This window comes from Ciconia boyciana, chromosome 8 (genome assembly GCF_034638445.1).
Source record: "Ciconia boyciana chromosome 8, ASM3463844v1, whole genome shotgun sequence".
Classification (NCBI taxonomy): Eukaryota; Metazoa; Chordata; class Aves; order Ciconiiformes; family Ciconiidae; genus Ciconia; species Ciconia boyciana.
In genome coordinates this window covers 42,978,520-42,999,330 of record NC_132941.1, presented here as the reverse complement: position 1 = coordinate 42,999,330, position 20,811 = coordinate 42,978,520, and the positions used below count along the sequence as shown (strand labels likewise).

Below are 20,811 nucleotides of genomic sequence, written 5' to 3'. Positions count from 1 at the left end.
TCAATGGGCTTATGCAGGCTGCACAAATTACATTGGTTTGGATTTTCTGCTGTCCTAACAGCAGCTCAAGATGCCTGTAAATCTAAAATCCAAGCTCTGCCATAATTCAGCCCAAGGACAGACCGTAGTGCAGATGATGAGAATTCAGCACCTACCCACACTGTAAGGCTTGGTATAGCTCTGAGGTGTACAAGGGAACATCTGGGTGTGGTGCTTACCTTCCTTGAAGAAATCATCGTTCTTCACAGTCTAATTCCTGCAATGCTCCGGCACGTAACCAACAACTCCAGTCAAAATTGGGAATCTCCTGCAAGACAATTAATTGCAAACTCGACAAGAAGGAGGAATTGATCAAAGAGCTAAGGGACAATACAACATGAGAGACGGCACAATTTGGTGGCAACATCCAGTTTAAATGTAACACAGGCTGTCAGAGCTCATAATTCTTGAAAAGTTATTTTCAAATACAGGATCTGTTTGTGAACTAAAGCACCTTGCAAGAGTTGTGACCAGTAAGACAAGACCAATGCCATCAGACAATTTACATTTGTAAATATGGGCCGGGAACTGTCAGATTTTCAGTTGCTGGCTCCACGGTGGCCTCAGATCAGCCCTACACTTCTTGCTTCTATCTCTTTATTTGCAAGATGAAGATAGCACTTATCTCTCCTGTAAGTCACGTACAGGGCTATGACTGACAACTGGTATATAAAGAATGAAGACTTGCTAACAGTCACTGAAGTTATGCCAACTACCAACCCCGCAAAATCATTCTGTTCTTGCTGTGGGTGTATTCATTTAGCTAATGAATACCAGTGTATGGGATTAACCAGACAAACCTGTAGACAGTGAGAAATGAATACTATGCAGGGTGTGCATCCCTCTCAGCAACCCATGATTAATACTTGTTTCTACTAGAGTTTATGCTTTTCATAAACTCCAGAATAATAAGCCCCAGTTTGCTCAGGGAACTTAATTTTTCTAAATTAAATACTCTGGAGGTTGTGGCTCCCCAGGTGGCTTACAAAGGCAAACAAAAAACTGGGAGAAAATAACTTTTGCTGTGTTGAACCTAAATGTGCATCCCTGTTGCAAACAGGAGGAGGGGCTGTTGTTTGCAGTTTAGAGTTCCCAGGGCTGTTTGCCATGGCCAAGGGAAATGTTTACTACAGCTGTAATATGTTACGTGCTGTTGATTTTAATTGCTTTTCAAAATGTGAAGACAACTGTGATATTTGGAAGAGACAGGCGAGCGGCACTAATAAGCTCTGTTCTGTAGCAGATCTAGTTCACACAGTGCCATGCAGGCTTCTCTGCAAAATTTTGCCAGTACCCTGGGGAGTGGGGAAGGAAAGGAAGGGTCTTAGGCATGCCCTACCCAGCCAAAGAAGTGAGCTTGATTAACTGATTATCTTGGAGCTGTATCAACAGAAGCCTATGTCCTTTCTTATAAGATCCTACAGTAAAAGCAGCTAGCTATAGCTACAGAGCTATGGAGCTACTGTGTTAACCCTTATTGTGAGTAAAAGCAACACTGAACATCAGATTTGGCAAGAGTTATTTGGTCCAATTGAGAACCATCTTGGGAATTAGTGGCTTAGTACTTGCATTAGAAATGGGTAGCCGGCAATGCACCTTGGTTGAGGGCTCAGAGGGGTTCCTCAAATCTTTGGAAACACTCCAGTTCCAGGCTAATGTCCACCTGGAGGCTGTTCTCAAAAGGTTTCAGACCCTGGTCCCAGCTGGTGATGTATGAAGGAAATTCATTGCTTCCTTCCGCTAGGCAATCGGTACCCTGGGATTTTGACTCACCTAGGAGTGGGTTGGAGGTGCAGTGGGGGTGCTGATTACAGCTGGGTGCACTTGAGTGATGGGAAATGGTGCGATTTGCTTCATCCATCCCCTTGGAATCCAAGTGTGTAGGCTTCTTCCTGCAGCTTGTGTAGAGTCTCAGCCCCAAATGTGGAGTGCGTTTCTCACTAGCAAGAGATGAGCCAAATGAGAATGACATGTCAGAGGGTTAGGAAGCTTTGCCTCAGCAAAGCTGGGCTGCACAGACCCCACAGCCAGCTTTTTTTTTGCAGCTGTGAGCAAACCTAGCACTAAAATCAGAAAAAATATCAGCAAGGCAACTAGTGGAAAGTGGCAGATTTGAACAGATTTGAGCAAAGCTACTGCTCTCATCCTGTCACCCCCAGATAACCAGATGCTTTACAATAAAACTGGATGTAAACATGATTTTCAATCATGGATCACAGTTTCTGTTCCTCCATAAGAGCTAGGTGTGACTTCTCTGTACGCAAGTTGCTTAGCCTAAACTGCTGCACCAGAAGTTACATATCTATTTAGAAGTACAAGTGGGTCACAAATAGAGACTGATTTTCAGAAATGCTTGAGTTCCCGGTAATTTCAAAGCAAGCTGTGGATGTTCAGTATCTCTGGGGAAAAAAGAAAATAAAAAAATCCATCTGCTCTCACATGCCAAATATTAATTCTTGGAATACTGACCTCACACATGCTGGCTCACCTCTTGTTTGACCTCTCTGAGACCTGTTTTCCTCCTCTGGATTATGTAAATGATAATGATATGTCTCCTTGTAATTTGGCCGAATAATACTATGTAAATACCAGGTATGATTAATTGCTGTCCTCCTCACACATCAGGAATAGACAAATCATTAATTTCACCATTTCTAAAGATTTTGGCTTTTGAACTGTTTTAATTTGACAAAGAGGTTGTACTGAAAAAGCCCAAACACTTGCAGTTACATACCTTGCTGCAATTACAGCCAAAGCCATAGCCTTACTGACATGAACATTGTCTGTGAATAAACAGGCACTTCAGATTTCTTTGCATAAACAACTAGATGCAGGTCTGAACAGAGACAAGTCCGTGCCAGCCACCTTCACCACCCAGTCCCAGGTACCAGTGCAACATGGGACTGTGCAAGTTCTACCTGCCAGGGCCCTGCACGCACCTTCCCTGCCGCAGGATTTAGCCGTCTGTGCTGCAGGTCTGGGCTGATAGTGCTCGGCTGTAATCTGGGTTCAGACTGGGAAGCCGGAGCCTGCCCTGCTTATGCTCAGGAGCGGTGCTGAAGCTGAGACCCTCGGCCTCGGTCCTTGCGCAAGCTGTGTAGAGTGCAGGCACGTCCCTGGTCTCGTACCTCCCTGCCCTGCTGGCCTCCTGGCCTGACCTCAGGCGTGCCACTATGGGCTCACCTGGCAGCTGGGCACTTGGCTGAGGCTGGTTACCGTCCCTCGCCTGCCCTGCTCACCATGCTGGCCAGCAGTGTGGGCACAGCCCTGCCTGCCCTGGGGTGAGTCCCCGCTGCCAGCTCGCCTCCCCGGGGAGGTGCCTGCCCCTGCTGCTCCCTGGCACTCCAGCCTTCGGAGCAGCCTTATTCCCTTCTCACAAAGGGATCAGAGATGCAAGAAAAAGGTTTCCTGATTATTTTTTATCTTGGACAAACAAACATATTTGGCTGCTTTGGGTGAGCAGAAGCCCCTTCATATTTCTATGCCTATGATGACCTGGCTTAAACTTTATTGTGAATTCATCAAAAGATTTGTGTTTAGATGGAAAGTTTTCCCAGAAACTCTGCTCTTACAAGGCAGCTGCCTAACTAATCCTCACAAATGAACTATGTCTGGGAAATACACAGCAAAATTTCCTGTAATCTAATATGGAGACTGCTTTCAGCACACGTACACACAACCAGCTCCTCACCGCACACAGCTAGCTGGCGTGCTGCAGAGGTCTGTAGAGGTGTAGTGTGTACAACCCCTGACTCACCAAGACAGCCCGAGTCAGTCTGAAACACACCTGCCTTGCCCATTACACTGTTAGGGCTCAGGATAATAAACATACCACCCTGGCGTCTGGGCCGTATTGGCCTGCCTTTGCTAAGGCAGATGGAGCAATGCTAACGAACACCAACCAACGTTCACCTTGTGTCATCCAACCCCAGTTAAACACTCTCAGGAGAGAAAGCAAAGTTGTAATTCACTGTTGTAGGCAATGCATTATATACTATCTAAAGAAGAAATGACAGGCAGAAAATCACTGGCTCAATAAGGAGATACTCATCGTCACTCTACTGCAAAGAGGTAAGATTCAAAACAAATCTACTACTAGCTAACCATGTAGACATAGACACTTAGAAATGTTACTTCACTTAGCTTGTACTTTTTGAGAGAAGGCATTGAATCCTCTGTTTTTCTTGTGTTTGTGCAGTAATTAGCAAAATGGGGCTTTGATCTATAACCAATGTTTCTATGGCTATTCAATGGCTGAGGCATTTAAGAGATATCAGCAAATTGGCCAGTGCAACTGGCAGATAACCTCACTGGTTGTCACAGGGCAGACTAAGGACTGGATAGGACAGAGATGATAACTTTGAAAGAAAGGTAGAGGCACAATGGTAAGATAGTTTTGTGCTGTGCCTACACCCTATGTAATCTGAATAAAAAAAGAAAGCTTTTGAATAGTTGCTCTGTTTTAAAAAACAGACATGAATTAACATATTAACCTAAAGGGAGAATGATGGAATCTAGAATGAGCTTTGTTTTTCCAAGTAGTTTAACTTTAAAAAAAGCTAGTCTTCCTTTTGGGTAAATACAGAAGTCAAGAATCAAAATTTTACAATATTAATAGTGTAACCCAAAGCAAAAAATACGTTATTTCAGGGCTGTGCGTACCTGTAATACACTGAAATAATCTCAGCCATTGCATGATGATTGATTGCTGAGATTTTCCATATTATTAGTTTTACTCTGATTTATTCATTTTCTATATTTATACTTTTATAACGTATTTTGGTGTTTTTGAGGCCAAACATTTTGTTCCCAGTGTCTTCTCTAACTAGTCATAGCTTAATGACGTGACCGATTAAAACTGGATTACGCTGCATGGGGTATTTCCATTATGTCTTCAGCCTGTGTCTAATAGCACTGTTTTTCTTACTAGAAAATATTTTGGATTGCTTGAAGAAGTCCAGTGACAGAGATGAAAACAAAGATTAAATTATCCAAACACAGATCCTCAAAAGCAAACATACAAGAACCTCAATATAAGGGTCCTTAGAAAAGTAATGCCTTAATTTGCTGGAGAACAAGTATTAGGAATATCAGATTAAGGGGACATGCTGAGCCTCAGATTTTGTCCCTGGTTATTGAAGGAAGCCACTTCATAAAGTCCTGTTTCTTAAAATGACCAATTTTCTCTGTGAAACAGTGACAGGCTTTTTGCCTCCTTTCATCATTTAGGAAGCGCTCCAGACCAATAGCTGTGATTGTCAGAGAACTCCTTTCAGTTTCCAGCTCAAACATACTCACAACCAGTGGACACTGTACAGTCTGTTCCACGGGTTCCCCAAAGTGACATTCCTTGCATAAATAGCTTCTGCCATGTAAATGCCAATGGAGCATGTACATCTTTTCCGTCTGGTCATCTTTGTGACCTAAATAATTCTTCAAATCTCTTCAAACAGTAGTATACTCTCCACTCATTTGGTGCCCAGCTCCCTACAAACTCACCTATACATACCCTTGTTTACTGCTTTTTGTCTCCTTGGATCCTCTGGTCTTGTCTCTGTATCTTTTAGCTTTTTGCCTGAGTAAAGACTGAATACAGCGTTAGCAGATTCACCAGCTATGTGCAAAGGAAGGAAGGAAGCCTCCTCCCAGCCTTTAGCTGTACACAAGGCCTTTGCCCTCCTCTCATGGAGGAGAAGCTGCAGATGACATGGTACATGAACAGTGTTCAGCTGGGGAAGAGATCTTCAACTCAACAGACTGACACCTGTTGCGCCTGACAGACAGAGAAGTCATTGGTAACATTTCTGACTATTAACAGAATTTGCAGTTATCCGCATTAAAAGAGCATGTTTTAAGATTAATTCAGGGAATTAATTTGAATAGATTTGGTTGGCACTGAAGATAAGTAATGTCTCTACAAAACATCGCAACAATCACAAGGAAAGACAAACCTTAAATTAGTGGTCTGGACATTTTAAATAACCTGACAGCAATGAAGGAGCTTACAGGCAACGTGTGAGTCAGTGGCAGAGCTGGTAGTAAAACTTCGCTTTGCAACTCATGAATCAAGGGTTCCTCAAAGGCATAAAACTGGCTTCTACAATAAAGCAGCTTATGTGTGTTTTCAGGGTGAGAGAAGAGATGGGAAACCATGCTGATCACCTAACTCTCAGTTACCAGCCAGGTCAAAAGGCAGGATGCCAAACTGGATAGATCAAATACTTTCATCTATGATGACACTCCTGTAAGCACGTGAAATATATAGCTGTCTTAACAGATTCTGTAATGGACTAGACGTCTTGTTATCCAGGCAACTTGAGTAGGTGCGTCATTTATAACTAGATATCTGTGAATCTCCCAGTTGATCAAAAGCAATTTTTTTATTAGCTCCTCAGCATTCCCTCATCCTTGTCTTAGCCTGAAGAAAAGGGAAACCCCACACTGACACATGAGAGAGCAGGAAAACAGGCACAACAGAAAGCACAGCATTGCTTAATGAATTGGGAGAGGAATGAGAATAGCTGTCTTGTAGCTTTTTGTTTACAAGGTCCTTCCTCCAACACTACTTAGAGACCATGCATTTGCCCTGCTTTTCCAATTAGCAGCCACCAAGTAACCAAGGAGTAGATTCAAGCAGGAAGCCGAGGAGGGTAATTTTTAATGTCCACTGTGTGTATATGAATAGGATCCATGTCCCCCCATTTTGTCTAAAGTTACATTGTCACTTGTCATAGAATCATAGAATCATTAAGGCTGGAAAAGACCTCTAGGATCATCTAGTCCAACCGTCAACCCAACACCTCCATGCCTACTAAACCACATCCTGAAGTGCCACGTCTACACATTTTTTGAACTCCTCCAGGGATGGTGACTCCACCACCTCTCTGGGCAGCCTGTTCCAATGCTTGACAACCCTTTCAGTAAAGAAATTTTTCCTAATATCCAATCTAAACCTCTCCTGGCACAACTTGAGGCCATTTCCTCTCGTCCTATCACTAGTTACTTGGGAGAAGGGAATCCTCCTTTCAGGTAGTTGTTGTAGAGAGCCATAAGGTCTCCCCTGAGCCTCTGCTTCTCCAGGCTAAACAACCCCAGTTCCCTCAGCCGCTCCTCATCAGACTTGTTCTCCAGACCATTCACCAGCTTCGTTGCCCTTCTCTGGACACACTCCAGCACCTCAATGTCTTTCTTGTAGTGAGGGGCCCAAAACTGAACACAGTATTCGAGGTGCGGCCTCACCAGTGCCGAATACAGGGGCGCGATCACTTCCCTAGTCCTGCTGGCCACACTATTCCTGATACAAGCCAGGATGCTGTTGGCTTTCTTGACCACCTGGGCACACTGCTGGCTCATATTCAGGCGGCTGTCAACCAACACCCCCAGGTCCTTTTCCACCGGGCAGCTTTCCAGCCACTCTTCCCCAAGCCTGTAGCATTGCATGGGGTTGCTGTGACCCAAGTGCAGGACCTGACACTTGGCCTTGTTGAACCCCATACAATTGACCTCGGCCCATCGATCCAGCCTGTCCAGATCCCTCTGTAGAGCCTTCCTACCCTCAAGCAGATCAACACTCCCACCCAACTTGGTGTCATCTGCAAACTTACTGAGGGTGCACTCGATCCCCTCATCCAGATCATTGATAAAGATATTAAACAAGACTGGCCCCAAAACTGAACCCTGGGGAACACAGCTTGTGACCGGCCGCCAACTGGATTTAACTCCATTCACCACAACTCTCTGGGCTCAGCCATCCAGGCAGTTCTTTACCCAGCGAAGAGTACACCCGCCTAAGCCATGAGCCGCCAGCTTCTCTAGGAGAATGCTGTGGAAGACAGTGTCAAAGGCTTTACTGAAGTCCAGGTAGATAACATCTACAGCCTTTCCCTCATCCACTCGGCAGGTCACCTGGTCGTAGAAGGAGATCAGGTTGGTCAAGCAGGACCTGCCTTTCATGAACCCATGCTGGCTGGGCTTGATCCTCTGGTCGGCCTGCACATGCCCATTGAGCACACTCAGGATGAACTGCTCCATAATTTTCCCCAGTACCGAGGTCAGGCTGACAGGCCTGTAGTTCCCCGGATCCTTCTTCCGGCCCTTCCTGTAGATGGGCATCACATGGGCAAGCCTCCAGTCAGCTGCGATCTCCCCTGTTAACCAGGACTGCTGATAAATGATGGGCAGTGGCTTGGCAAGCTCCTCCGCCAGCTCCCTCAGTACTCTTGGGTGGATCCCATCCGGCCCCATAGACTTGTGAGTGTCAAGGCATAAGCTTTTAGGTATAAGCTAACTTTACATAAACCAGATTTAAAGTGACTGAATCTATTTACACTTGAAACTGCAGCAGCTTCATTAAACAGGTTCAGCATTCAGCTAAACTAACCATACCTCTCTACTTACTGACCTTCTCCAATACAAATATCTCGCAATAAAGTAAAGCACCATAAATGTAAAATGACTGAACACAGTGAATATGTTCTTTGCATACCCATGTCCCAAGGCACTTTCTTCCTTAGGAAAAGAAAAAAAGAACTGAAAAATACCTTCACAATTCATTACGCATTAAAGAATTTCAGTAACTCACTCGTTTTAAGAGTATGATCCACAGATCGTTGGTCAAATAGGTAGGCATTCCTTCTCAAAGGCTGATACGGTATGAAAAATTACTTAATCACACTACAGTAGCTTCTGAATGCAAGTCTTGTTTCAGCAGCCCATAACCTGTCTTTAGTTCTTTAGGAACATCCTAACCCTCACCACAAACAAATACAAGGCCTGAGAACAGGTGTAAGGATAAATTAGTTAAATAAATAAAATTGTAAGTAGCTGATCAGTTGAGCACAGAGATTGTGGTTTCTCTAGAGTTACTTACTCAAGCCACTGTCAGTAATGAAACTGGCATGCAATATCACATAGCATGTGAATCAGCAGTGGCAAACATGTTCACGTTTACACTGACAGTTGTGTACAAAGGTGCTAGCCTGCAGCCAGAGTTTCTCAGTTTCCACAGAAGAAAAAGGAAACATTCATTGCTTTTCTCATTAGAGATATCCTTCCCCTATAAGATTCAAGTCCAAATTTCCATTTCAGACACACTAAAGCACAAAGAGTGTTGATGTGGCTGAGTCCTGTTTCCTTACAATTCCATTAACAGTTTTCAGGAATAGATTTGGATCAAATTATCTGCACCACCAACTTTCTTCCCAGCAGAATAGAAGGTGGGAGTAGACCTGGTCTTCTGGTTTGGGAGCTCCAAATATAGCTGGCACGTTATCAGGTATTCAGCATGTTATGATATACTGCTACTCTATGTTCATGAAGCCCCAAACAGGAGAATGTACTTGCAATACATCTGTGTCTTCCCATCTGCAACAAACTAGCTCCTTGAAGGTTAAACACTACTTAAGGGAGGAAGGAGATAAGCCATCCTATAAAGGAAGCCTTTAATCAGCAATAAATACAATGAAGGAAAGTAAGATCATCCTGTTGGAAAGCAGTGTGAAAGGAAACATGGAACCATTTCCTCCTAAAACCACACACTCACCATGCTAGTCATTCCCAGGGCAATTATTTAGCTGCAGCTGCTCAGAGTCACATTATAAGGTGAGATCAACTCCTACTGTTTTCTGTAGAACTCATGCAAAAACTTGATAGGAACCAAACTGAAGGCAAAGATGTTTGGTAATTTGGGAGAGAGTTTCCAAAGATGCACCTGCATTTTGGTGCTTTTTTCCTAGCTGTACTCATGCCATGGACAACAGAAATCTATGCAAGCAAGGTATGGCCACTTTACCTATTATTTCTGTGAGTGATGCCAGAGAATTAAGCGGGAAATGCACTGAGAACTGGCAGGAGGAAAGGCCATCTTCCTGTCTAATAAGAATGCTGCCGTACCCGAACGCTTTATTCAAGAGCCTCATGACTGCAGAGGTTAAAATGCCCCAGAGACAGAAGGACACTGAATAACTTAGGGTTTGGCAAGTTCACCTCCTGAATGTTGTTGGTTGCCAAGAAAATTCATTCTGACTCACAAGCAGACATGTGTATTGTTCCACGAAAGGATATGAATATGTGTAGTACTTGCATTGATGGCCCTTAAAAGCAGTAAAAAATTTCCAGCACTTTTAGTAGATTTCTGTCTGGCCTGAAGAATAGTTCCGGTTTGCAGAGGAGACCTCCTTAGACTCTCTGAATGCCACTTGTCCAAAAAGACCTGGGGGGTGGCCTGCTTGGGAAAAAGAGAGCAAAAGCACGGAAGCGGAGGTGACCTGGTAATGTGTCAGCAAGGAGTGGCAGGCCTGAAAAAGACAGTATGGAGCCAAAATGGGATAGAAGCATATAATCAAAGGCTACTTTGCTGAAACAGTTCTGCCCTGCAGAGCTCTTTTTTTTATCCTGTGCAGCAGGAACCCTGAGGAAATACCACCTGACTTCCCAGGGCTGATGCTTGGTGATTGACAGTGCTGTTGACACAACTGTCAGATTATTTAATCACAAAATTTGGTCCCTTAATTGCTAAACTTAGTTCTTAATTATTTCATAGAATGGCTGATTCTGAAGATATTCACATGCGTTTGTCAAAAAGATTTACAATCGGAACAAAACCAAGCCGTAGCAGCGTGGATGTTCAGACTCTCCTCTGCTAAAAACACCTTTGGCTTTGCACATCTAAAACATCTTGTATCTTGGACAGCAGCATGCTCTTCACGTAGTGATTAGTCAAACTACACAGCATGTCTAGGTGGTAGGTAAGCTTTATAGTCCACTAAATGGATATGTACAGTGAGAAACTGAAAAATTCTGACTTACCTAAAGCAACAAAACAAGATGGTAGCAAACAATTCGGATCTAGACGATAACATTTTCCTACTTTGCTTGATGTTATTCTTGTAGGTTAACTAGCAGAACTCTTCAACTCTGTCTCCGAAAACACATCCCTTCATTCCATATGTGTGGGATCTTCCCATTCTACACTGGCTGGGCTGGACATCATAAGCTTCTTGCCATTAAAAAAAAAAATCAAACTGTTGTGTTTCAAAAAAGTTGTCTGTATGTCACAAGTTTCTGTCTCCACTAGTTTCATGCTTTGAACAAAATTTTAAAATCACATCCAATGAGGATATGTCCCTTGCATCTGATAACTTATCACTTCCCTGGAGTCCACGGTCCAGCTGTTGATGTCTGTCTACATAAGGACTCAAGCATGCTAACAGTATTTGAAAGGGAGACGAGATAAAAGGCCAAGACACACCATAAATGGCCAAGACACACCAATATAAAGGAGGGATCAAAGAGGCATCTGCGTCCCCTCAAAAACTGGAACAGAGAAAAGATTTAAGAGCCCTTCTCTCTTACTGGCACGGGCACCAGGGCAGGACTGCCGAGATTTGGAGCCCAGAAACATTGCCGGTATTTATAAGTAAAGGAGCTCAGCCCAATTTTTTGCTGAGAATTCACTGCTTGTTTTAATGTCCCCACAAACTGTTTGGCAGCAGCACAAAGGTTTCTTCAGACAGCTGTGGGATATTACTGAGCACTTCATGCTCCTAGCAATGCAGTAATTCCCTAACCACTGTATAATTAAGAGCTTTGTTGAGGTCCAGTGACATATTTGTGCATTTGAAGTGCTGCACCTTGTTTCATAGGTCAGACTGACACACACTGGGAAAAAAGCCTACTTTCTAACCAAACTTTTATCTGTAAAGGTGGATTCTTTCATAGTGCTTCATAGCTGCTGGAGGTGTAGTCCATCCCCAGCCTGCTCCACTTGTCCTCCCCTTGGAACATCACCATTCTCTGCATTTGCTTTTAGTCACCATTAAAACCCCAGTGCTCAGTTAGAGAACTGACTTGGCTCTCTCGAGATCAGAGCAGCTAAACATTGAGCCTTTTGTTCTCATCGCCCAATGAAAAGAGAATGAAATTCCTGAGTGGATGATTCTATCTTATTTGATCATAGTTTATAATTTCTTCCTTTGTTTCCTGTCATGGATTTCCCTGGGAAAGAAACAAAGAAGCTTTCCCTGCCTGGTGTGTGATTTCCCTGCCCTTCTGCTGACAAGCCAAATGGTTGGTGCTGACTGGTGATAATATTACACTCTTTGCAAGAGGCAAAGGGGAAATGACCTGTCAGCACTCAAATAATAAAACTTGCAACTGCCACATTTCACTGCTGATGACTTATTTGTATTTCTGTCTTTTTAGAGCCTTTTTGACCCTGGAAAATCCTAAAGAAATTTTAAAATACATTCAGGAATTAAAGGCTGATTCTACCAACTTTTTGTCATGCAGGTGCTTCATGAAAATCTGTACTAAAATGATGGGGATGACTCATATGAATGTCTGCAGAGGCAAGCACCATTCTTCTATTCTAAGTAGTAAGTACGTTTACTGAGTGCACCATATGCATTGTCTGCAAGATGGGAGGTCACATCTGTAAAACAGGCATCAAGAGAGCCGATAAAAATTTTAAACAATTTGAGTGACAAACACAGGTCACCTTCAGATGCCTAACTTTTTGTTATAAGTGCCTTTTCATGTTTCATGTCCCAGCAACATAAAGATATGAGAACTACTTGAGATGTTATCAGTCCTCTGCATTTTTCCAGTTCATCACTATCTACTCCCTTAATGTACAGATATTTCAGAAGATTTAAGGAATTCTGGCTCAGGCTTTGATATATGTAGACAGAAAGATAAAATATCGTCTACAAGGATTTTAGATGAGTTTTCAAAAAATCTCCACATATAGAAAAAAAGAAAAAAAGAAAAAATATTTTGTAATCAGAGACTAGCATGTTAAATAAAACTCACAAGGCATTATAATAGAGAAGTGATATTCTGGGCAAGTATGGGCATTCCAACCTGCTGGTACAGTAGAAACTCTAGACTGACTTTTCTACAGTGACTAAACCCCCTTGAGGCTTAATGTAATTTAACCTGCTTTTCTTAAGGAAGTATGTTCAATGTAGGTTTTGGCAACATTTTATTTTTCACACATGATGAATTAACCAGCAAAACATCCTGCCCTTTCTCACACAGATGAAATAAACTGTATGATTTTCCATGAGAGTTTTTCTCCTCAATAGAAGATTTAAAAAAAAAAAAGAAAAAAGAAAACACAGAGCAAAACCCAATCTAATCTCCATTGAAAACATGATGTTTGGTAGGATATTCATTCTTATGGGAACTGCAATGAGATACCAACTTCTAAAAGGTTTTTTGGGATTTTGCATATCCATTATATCTGCAATTTTGGGTGTTTTTCATAACCATAAGTGCCCCCACTGACTAGGATGACTTAAAAACTTCAGTCACTCACTACTCCATATCTTTCTGGCCTCCTATAAAGGAGGTTGGGTAAGAAAGGCACAGGGCTGAAACTCATGGCATTCCCAGGAAACATTTCTGATTCTCTCACGGATGCTTTGCAAGACATTAGGCAAGTCAGCGTCAACCTGCTGCAAAATCTAACTCTGGATTGGGTTTATGCATCACCTTTCCATCTATAAAATGAAAAGAGTGCCTTTTTAGAACAGAAAGTCTGCAGGGCAGGGAGCATGACTTAGCAAGTAGTTGTAAATTTCCTGGCAGGGTGGAAGCCTGATTTCAGCAGTGGCCTCCAGGCAAAACTTTAAAGGTAACGCAAGAGATAATAATAAACTTTGTTGCAGCTTCCCTGTGAAGCACCTGGGTGCTATCAGTGATCATTATCTGACTCTCTTGTCTGATGGCTACTGCATTGCTTGCAAAGTGCTAAGAGTTAAATGTAATGGTGGTAGTTTCATATACCCACATGAAAAAAAGTAGATTTCAGATAACTGATAGCAAAACAGGTGTCAGAGGCCTCTGATCAAGCCACACACATCTCCAGCGGAACAGTGCTACAGGATATGCAGTTGTTAATGGAATTTTTGAAGATCTGTCCAGCTCTGAAGAGCTGAAATTTTACTTCCCCGTGAGTAGTGACACTTGGATAAGTGAGGCCTGCTTCAGTGCAAAGGAAGGTGCTAAGCACTTAATAGAATAATTGGCATGCTGGCCTTTTATTGTTTTGTCCTTCTTCTGTGACTCCTGTCCTCTCCATGCATAAGTAATAAGTAAGTTTTTCTGGGTCCTTGTACCATCAAAAAATCACAGCTCCCTTCCAAACAAGTTGTTTGAAAGTGGTCAGGCAGAGTGAAGGTGGAAGAACAATGATGACTGGAACTATAGGCTGAAAAAACCTTTGAAACATGGTTGTACCCAGAATGAAGACTAGATCTGGAGAGGTCTGAAAGAAAAGGCCACAGATATGGCTAGTCCTGAATAACAGCTGTTCTAAAATATATATTTCTGTCATACAGAAGAATTTCATTTTATCTTCTATGCCTGTAATATTGCTTCTTCTAACTCCAGAAGGGGTGGATAGAGTGATTCTGGTGTAAGATGGTGTATATAAAATCTCTTGATATTCCAGTTTAAAATAAATGTGCTATATTATTTTAAATTACCTGTATATAAAGTCAGCCTTCATATTCTCTGCCATCCACCTTCAAAACAGATACAGCAATCCCCTTAAGTATAGGGAATCAAGAACTGTTCAGTAGATAATGATCTCAACATGAATGTGCTTGTAGCAGGAAAACCAGTTTCTACAGGGAGATGGCCATTCTGTGGGTGCTGACATTGAATATTGTAGTTTTCATGCGATTGCTAACATGGGAGCCTCCCCACCCTCTGGTAGCTTGCTGAAAACAGATATCACATGATACTCAGATATTTAGTTGATTTTTTACTTCTATTTTGAGATATAGAAAGTTCAAGTCTGGGCCAAAATATAATAAAAACCATGTCTTTTCAGATTTAGGAAATTAGTATGCTTTATCTTCCACTATGGAAGCTGCTTTCTGTGTGACTTGTTCATGCAGCTTAGTGATCAGGCACTAGAAATATCAGGCACAAATGAATTCTTACTCTCTTTTTGGTGACAGTCCCATCTGCAAGCTGTGATGGTCATGCCTTTTCTGGGGTCACTGAAAGAGCAAGTCTTGCTACGTGAGCCTTCACTGATGATGGTATCATATCCACACACATGCTCACGTTGCTGCACATTTCTGTTTCTTCCCTTAAGCTTTGAAAGTGCTAATGAGAAGCTGAAGTGCCGTGCCCTAGCCAAGAGTATGTAAGCCCCAAAGAGTTCAGGTTCTAAATAAGAAAGAAAAAGTAAAGAAAGTAGTGGGTGAAAGGAAGCACCAGTAGCCCAATCTGATAGATGAGAATCAATTTGAAGAGACATTAAAGGTCAGTTTCAAGAGGTACATACGCACAGCGAATAGTTGAACTATTTGTTCAAGAACAAATTCTCGAACTATTCAGTGGAAGAGAGTTACCTCCAGGTAGGGTCAAGTTCCAAAACACAGTTCCTCTACATCCATAACTGGAGGTCAGATCTGAGGAAGGTTAAAATGACAACACATCTCTTGCACCCATGACAAACAGAAGCTTAATACAGTAACTGGCTTTGTAGGTTGCTATTTGGTGCTGAGACTGGCTTATTCTGTATAGCAAATACTCTGGCTGGCTAATTCTCTCCAGCTGCATTAAGCCACATCTCTTGCAGGACACAACCATTCTCTTCCTGGAGAAGACCCAGCATCTCTCCTCCTTAAGCTTTAGCAAGCTACAGTTTTATTATCAGAAAACATCTGGGCCCATGTGTATTACAGCATTGTTGCTATGGGCTAGCTAGTCAAATCAATATACAGTCCAAAAGGAGACCAGCAGAAGTCTATTTTCTGGCTATTTTGATGTGTGGTGAGTTCAAGTAAGAATCATCCCAGGTTCAAGATCGAAAATTCTCAGTACTCTGAAATCCCTTGAAACTCTCAGCTTTCAATTATCTATATTCCTTGTCCTATTAATTCTTGTATCTTCTTATCATTCCTGCTCACCTCCCCAGCGTCCTATGGATACTGGGTATTAGCTCCAGCCACAGCTCTGCAACTGTGGATGAGCCTGACTGCCTTAACATCTTGCAAGAAGTCAGTGGGAGAGTCTGTCTGCCTCTTCTCAGCAGGCTCTGCTATCTCTGTACCACACTACCCCTTAGTTCTTTTTCCCAGGGTGGCACCGACCAACTTGCCCTATATTTAGCTACTGCAAGTCTCATGATGTTTCAGAATGTCCTCAGGTAGACTTACTAACTCCTCTGTCAAACCCATGAGTCAAGCCAGACAGCTTCTACTGTCTCACATGCTAAAAAGAAGGTTAGTCCTCAATAGCCTTTTCTGATCAGAAAAGCCTGTGTATTAGATGAGACAACCACATCTACCTTAACACATCTGCTTGTTTGAGCTTTTCTCAACCAAACAGCCAATAAGCCTCCGGTAACCAAAGGAAAGGAATAGATGTTCCCACACAGAGCTGCAATACTCTACACTGCAAAGAAAAAGTGGATTATAAAGCCCCTTCTTTAGCTAGATCTCAGGACACAGGACGGACAGCCTAAAAGTCAGAATTAACTTCTCATTGCGAGGGTGCCTTCCACAGACAGCCAGAGCTGGAAGAAGAGCTACAATCCCAACAGGTTGCCAAGATGTATCAGGAGAGAAGGCAGGATTTCTGTGTATTTTCCATTATTTTACCATTGTCTTCTCTCCCCACAACCCTGTAATCTCAGTTCTCTTCACAGAGATACAGGTAAAGATAGTGAGTAACTTATCTTGGAAGTGCTGGCTTCCATGACACTAGAGTTTGGATGTTGCCAGGATCAAAGATCAACTTGGCCAAATAGAGTGATCAATGTGGGCATCTATGAGAGATCTGCTAAAAGGCAGCTGCAGCTGGGGAAGAGCTAACATTCAGTAGGAAACAAAACCATGAAAAGGAGGTGTAAAACAGTAAGATATTACATAGAAATACAGGAAGGTGGACTTCCTCTCTCCTGGATGTGGATCCCAGCTCATTTGTCGTTTTCCCTTCAGCCATACCTTGCCCGTTTGTGTGATCCTTTCACACAACTGAGGAGGAGGTGGGGGTTCATGAAAGGCAGGGTACATGGGGTACAGTAGACTGGAGAAATGTAGTGAAGTGTATGTGGAACAAGATAGAGGATAAGACCATTTCCTTCTTTGATCGATCAATCCTGGTTGCTACCCCTCTCTCTCCATGTACTCCTTAGGGGGCTGGCTGGTGTGTCTACATCCAAACCAAGCTCTGCAAAAGCCAGCATGAGCAGCTTTCTGCAAACCACTGTCCTGTTTCATGTATGCATCACTGAGCTCTGCTTTCATCACAGCCCACTTTCTTTCCAAAGAACATTCAGTCCCTCCAGTCCCAGGTGGAGACAATGATCTGCACTCTCTTCTGCTCATGCTCTGGGGATGTCTCCAGATTCACAAACGCTTTCAGCCCCCACATAGAGCCTTTGAGGAGTCCTTCCTCAAAGTTCACACTGCCTATTTAATTGTTAACTCCTCTCACCTGGACGCAGGGCATGCCTGCATTAGTATGTGTTCATTATTTTATTATTTGCTTTCCTGTTTTGCTCATAACTTTCAAAATGGTTTCTGAAAGATTTGGCGTCTCTGTTCCCTGTCTCCCTTAGTGGGGACTTTGACTTGTGATGCTCAAACAGGCGAAAATCCCCTTGTAAGACCCAGGCATGTTTTCACAATCATTCTGCCTGCCTGACGGGGGTGTTGGGAAACATCTCGATTACAGTGTGCGCAAGTGCTCTGTAAGAGCAAACAACTCCCCAGCTTTCTCTAATGTGTTAATAGGTCTACTATAACTGTAAAAGGGAAAAAGCTCAACAGGAAAGGCAGACATGACCAGTTCCTTCCTTAGAAAGTCTCATTGACTTCAGCTCTGCCACTCTGAGCCACCAAAGGCAATGGGGAAGGGAATTCAGGGGAAATAAGCTGGGGCAATGAGCTGCACCATACACGCACGGCTTACATGTTGCAGAACGAGGCGTAGGCCCAGGCAAGTCAGAGCATCGCTCAGGCCTGTGAGCAGCAACTGGGTGTTGCCAACGTCCAAAACCACCCACGGGCAGGTCTGTAGTGGTCACAGAATCACCTGCATGGTGTGGAGTGAGGAAGTCCCAGATTAATCCCTAGCTCATGAGACTTACCAAGACAGCCTATGCAGGCGGATTAGGGCATGCTTCTGTTTCTCTCCTTGTTCTTGCTTTTCGCTGCTTCACCATGTCAATAACACAGTGTAACAACAACAAATCTTTTCAAGCTCACTTCTCTACTCATTTTTTTCAAAGTAGGAAAAAAAGCATGTCCCACCTGTAACTTATCTCTCTGGCAAAAATCAGAATGAGTCTAGAAAGCCACAGATTAGCTACAAAATTCAGCCCACCAAATATCTATAGTTTCTCCTACCAATAGACAATGGATGAGTTTCTGTAGTTTTGTGCTGGTTTTAGCCAGCTGGCAGAAAGCCCTACGCTGAAGAATGGGCTTCTGGGTTGCAATTCTCAAAGGCATCTGAGACACTCAGGCTCTTCATTTTACTTCAGACTCCAGAGGAGTTCCATGCAGGAGCATGCATTTGTAAGAGCAGCTACTGGGAAGGTGGCCCTTTGCCCCTTGTGTTCTGAGATGCTGTCCTGGATTCTTGACTGAAATGCAAGATCAGACATCCAGAGAACTAAGGGTTCATTCAGGCTCTGCTACTGATTTCCTCCACAACCTTGAGAAGTGCCATCCCTCCTGCCAATGTCTGCACCTGTAACGTGGGAAATATATTAATTTCCTAATAGCAAAGGAGATGGGATTGAATTAATGAGTTTGTGAAACACTGTGTGAAAAAATTAAGTACTCAGGACACTTTCAGAAGAAGAGTATACAGGTGCTAAATCACTGAAAAAGTCTCTATAATAGTGTGGTAATCATGAAAAACTTAATACAGCAATTTGGGTTAAAGGAGAATATAGATTTTAGCCAAGAAAGAAAAACCTATACTAACTGTTTACCAAATATTTGCGGACTGCACTTTAAGACTTACTTAAAGGCTTCACTGGACACCTTTGGACAAAGCTGATATCTACTGAGGTAGAGCTAACAACATATTAAGATATTTCAGAAAAGGGGAGGCAGCTCTACTGGTGTTGGCATTCCCTTGCGAACTCCTAAAAGGTATACAGAGAGAATTACATTATTTTTCCTGAGAAAAGTGTTTTTTTCTTCTGACTGTACCGGAGCTAGCTCACTACCGGACACTCGCACACACAGAGTTCTGTGTGTCTGAATTGATTAATTGTCTATTAAAGGATTTCTGAATCATAATTTATAGCTTATACTATTACAGGGCTCTCCAAAGCCATATTTTCAATAGGCCATAGTCTTACATTTATGGGAAAACTGGTGTGTATTCATGAGTTACTTGGTACAGCCAAGTGCCCTCTAGCTTGCTAGCATCCTCCATGAGGAGTCTGGAATTCAAATACTCTGGGTCCCTGATTTCAATTTTGTTTCCTTATCTAAAGGGCATGAAAACATGAACAGGACTTCGGTGGTATTGAAAGCGTTTTGTAACCACCTGGTGATGACCACCAGTAGTCCTGCTCATAACTCAGAACCAGAGTTCCCCTCTGTTTCAAAGGACCTGAGCTTTACTGAATCAAAACACAGTCCCAAAGATTGAGACTTTGATCTTGCCTTGACATCCTCATATATACAGTGCACCTGTAAAGGAAATAAACTTCATTCAGATTTGCAAACCCAGGAGTAAGCACTCTGCATAGTTATTTGCTTAGCTAATCCAGCCAAAGGAAAAATTTGCCTGAAGGAACATGTCAGCAGTTTGCTGAACAAAGGCTGCTTGTGTTCCAGATGAATTTCCAGCCTTTTTCTGGTTAAATCCCTGACAAATACTCCACAGGCTAACCTCAGTTTGTAAAATAGGTTCTGACTATGATGTTTTGTCATTAGTCCAGTTGTTAGATAGATTCCCAGCTCTATGTCAGAGCTGAGAACATTCAGTACGTAATTGGACTTTCCTTTTCCGAAAGTTTGGTGTTTATTTGACCAGAAGTCATTAAAGGTCACTTTCACGAGCATGAGGAAAAAAACTTGAATCTTGTATAACTCAGGGTTATATAATAATTTTGTGGCTGAAATCATAATGGTGATTTGCTATTTTTGTTGCCACATGACAGATGCCAATCCAGCTGCTCTGTTCTCCCTCCAGGCACAGCCTCCCCTCCCCCAGTGCCACCAGGAGGAGATGAGACATGCAAAGGAACTGAATATTGTAGGAAAACAATCTGCTGTGAGCCAGATACTTTGGTCCCCCAAGTCTGCATAGCACTGTGAATGAGAGGTATCTAGATACTGCCTTTGTATGAGCAGCGCAAAGTTGCAGAAGCAGCTCTGACCTCTCCTGCACTGGAATCATTCCTTTCTGTATATAAAAAGAAACAGGGAATGAGTCAGAAATGGGGAGAGAGAATATGGGAAAAGGAGAGTCATGTTTCAGACCAGGAAAAGGATGGGGACGGAACACAGCTTTGTAGACCTGAGTAGTTAGTCCAGCTGTCCCTGTCACACTGCTACGCAAGCAGCACAAGTTGAAATGGTTTCCTGCAGCATACACCTAAAGGCCGGAAACGCACCCTGAAAGCATTTGAGTGAACAGTAGAATTATGCCCCCAAAGTTGTTGTGAAAAGGAGCAAATCCTTAATCACTGCTTGTCAGTTATCCCAGCCTGCCTCGCCCTTTCTTGCTTAATGTGGCCTCAGGATTCTGGCAAGGAAATTAACAAAAAATAAATCACAT

At 42.8% G+C, this 20,811-nt stretch overlaps 1 long non-coding RNA gene across 2 annotated transcripts in view; it reads right to left on the bottom strand.

The window, feature by feature from the left end:
- Window positions 1–218: 218 nt before the first annotated feature.
- Window positions 219–20,811, bottom strand: part of LOC140655194 (uncharacterized) — a 122,930-nt gene continuing 102,337 nt past the window's right edge. For both annotated transcript variants that reach the window (XR_012043703.1, XR_012043705.1), the window contains 2 exons: window positions 1,813–1,979; window positions 219–307 (listed from right to left, as the gene is read on the bottom strand). This is a non-coding gene — a long non-coding RNA (uncharacterized lncRNA). The remainder of the gene's footprint in view (window positions 308–1,812; window positions 1,980–20,811) is intronic.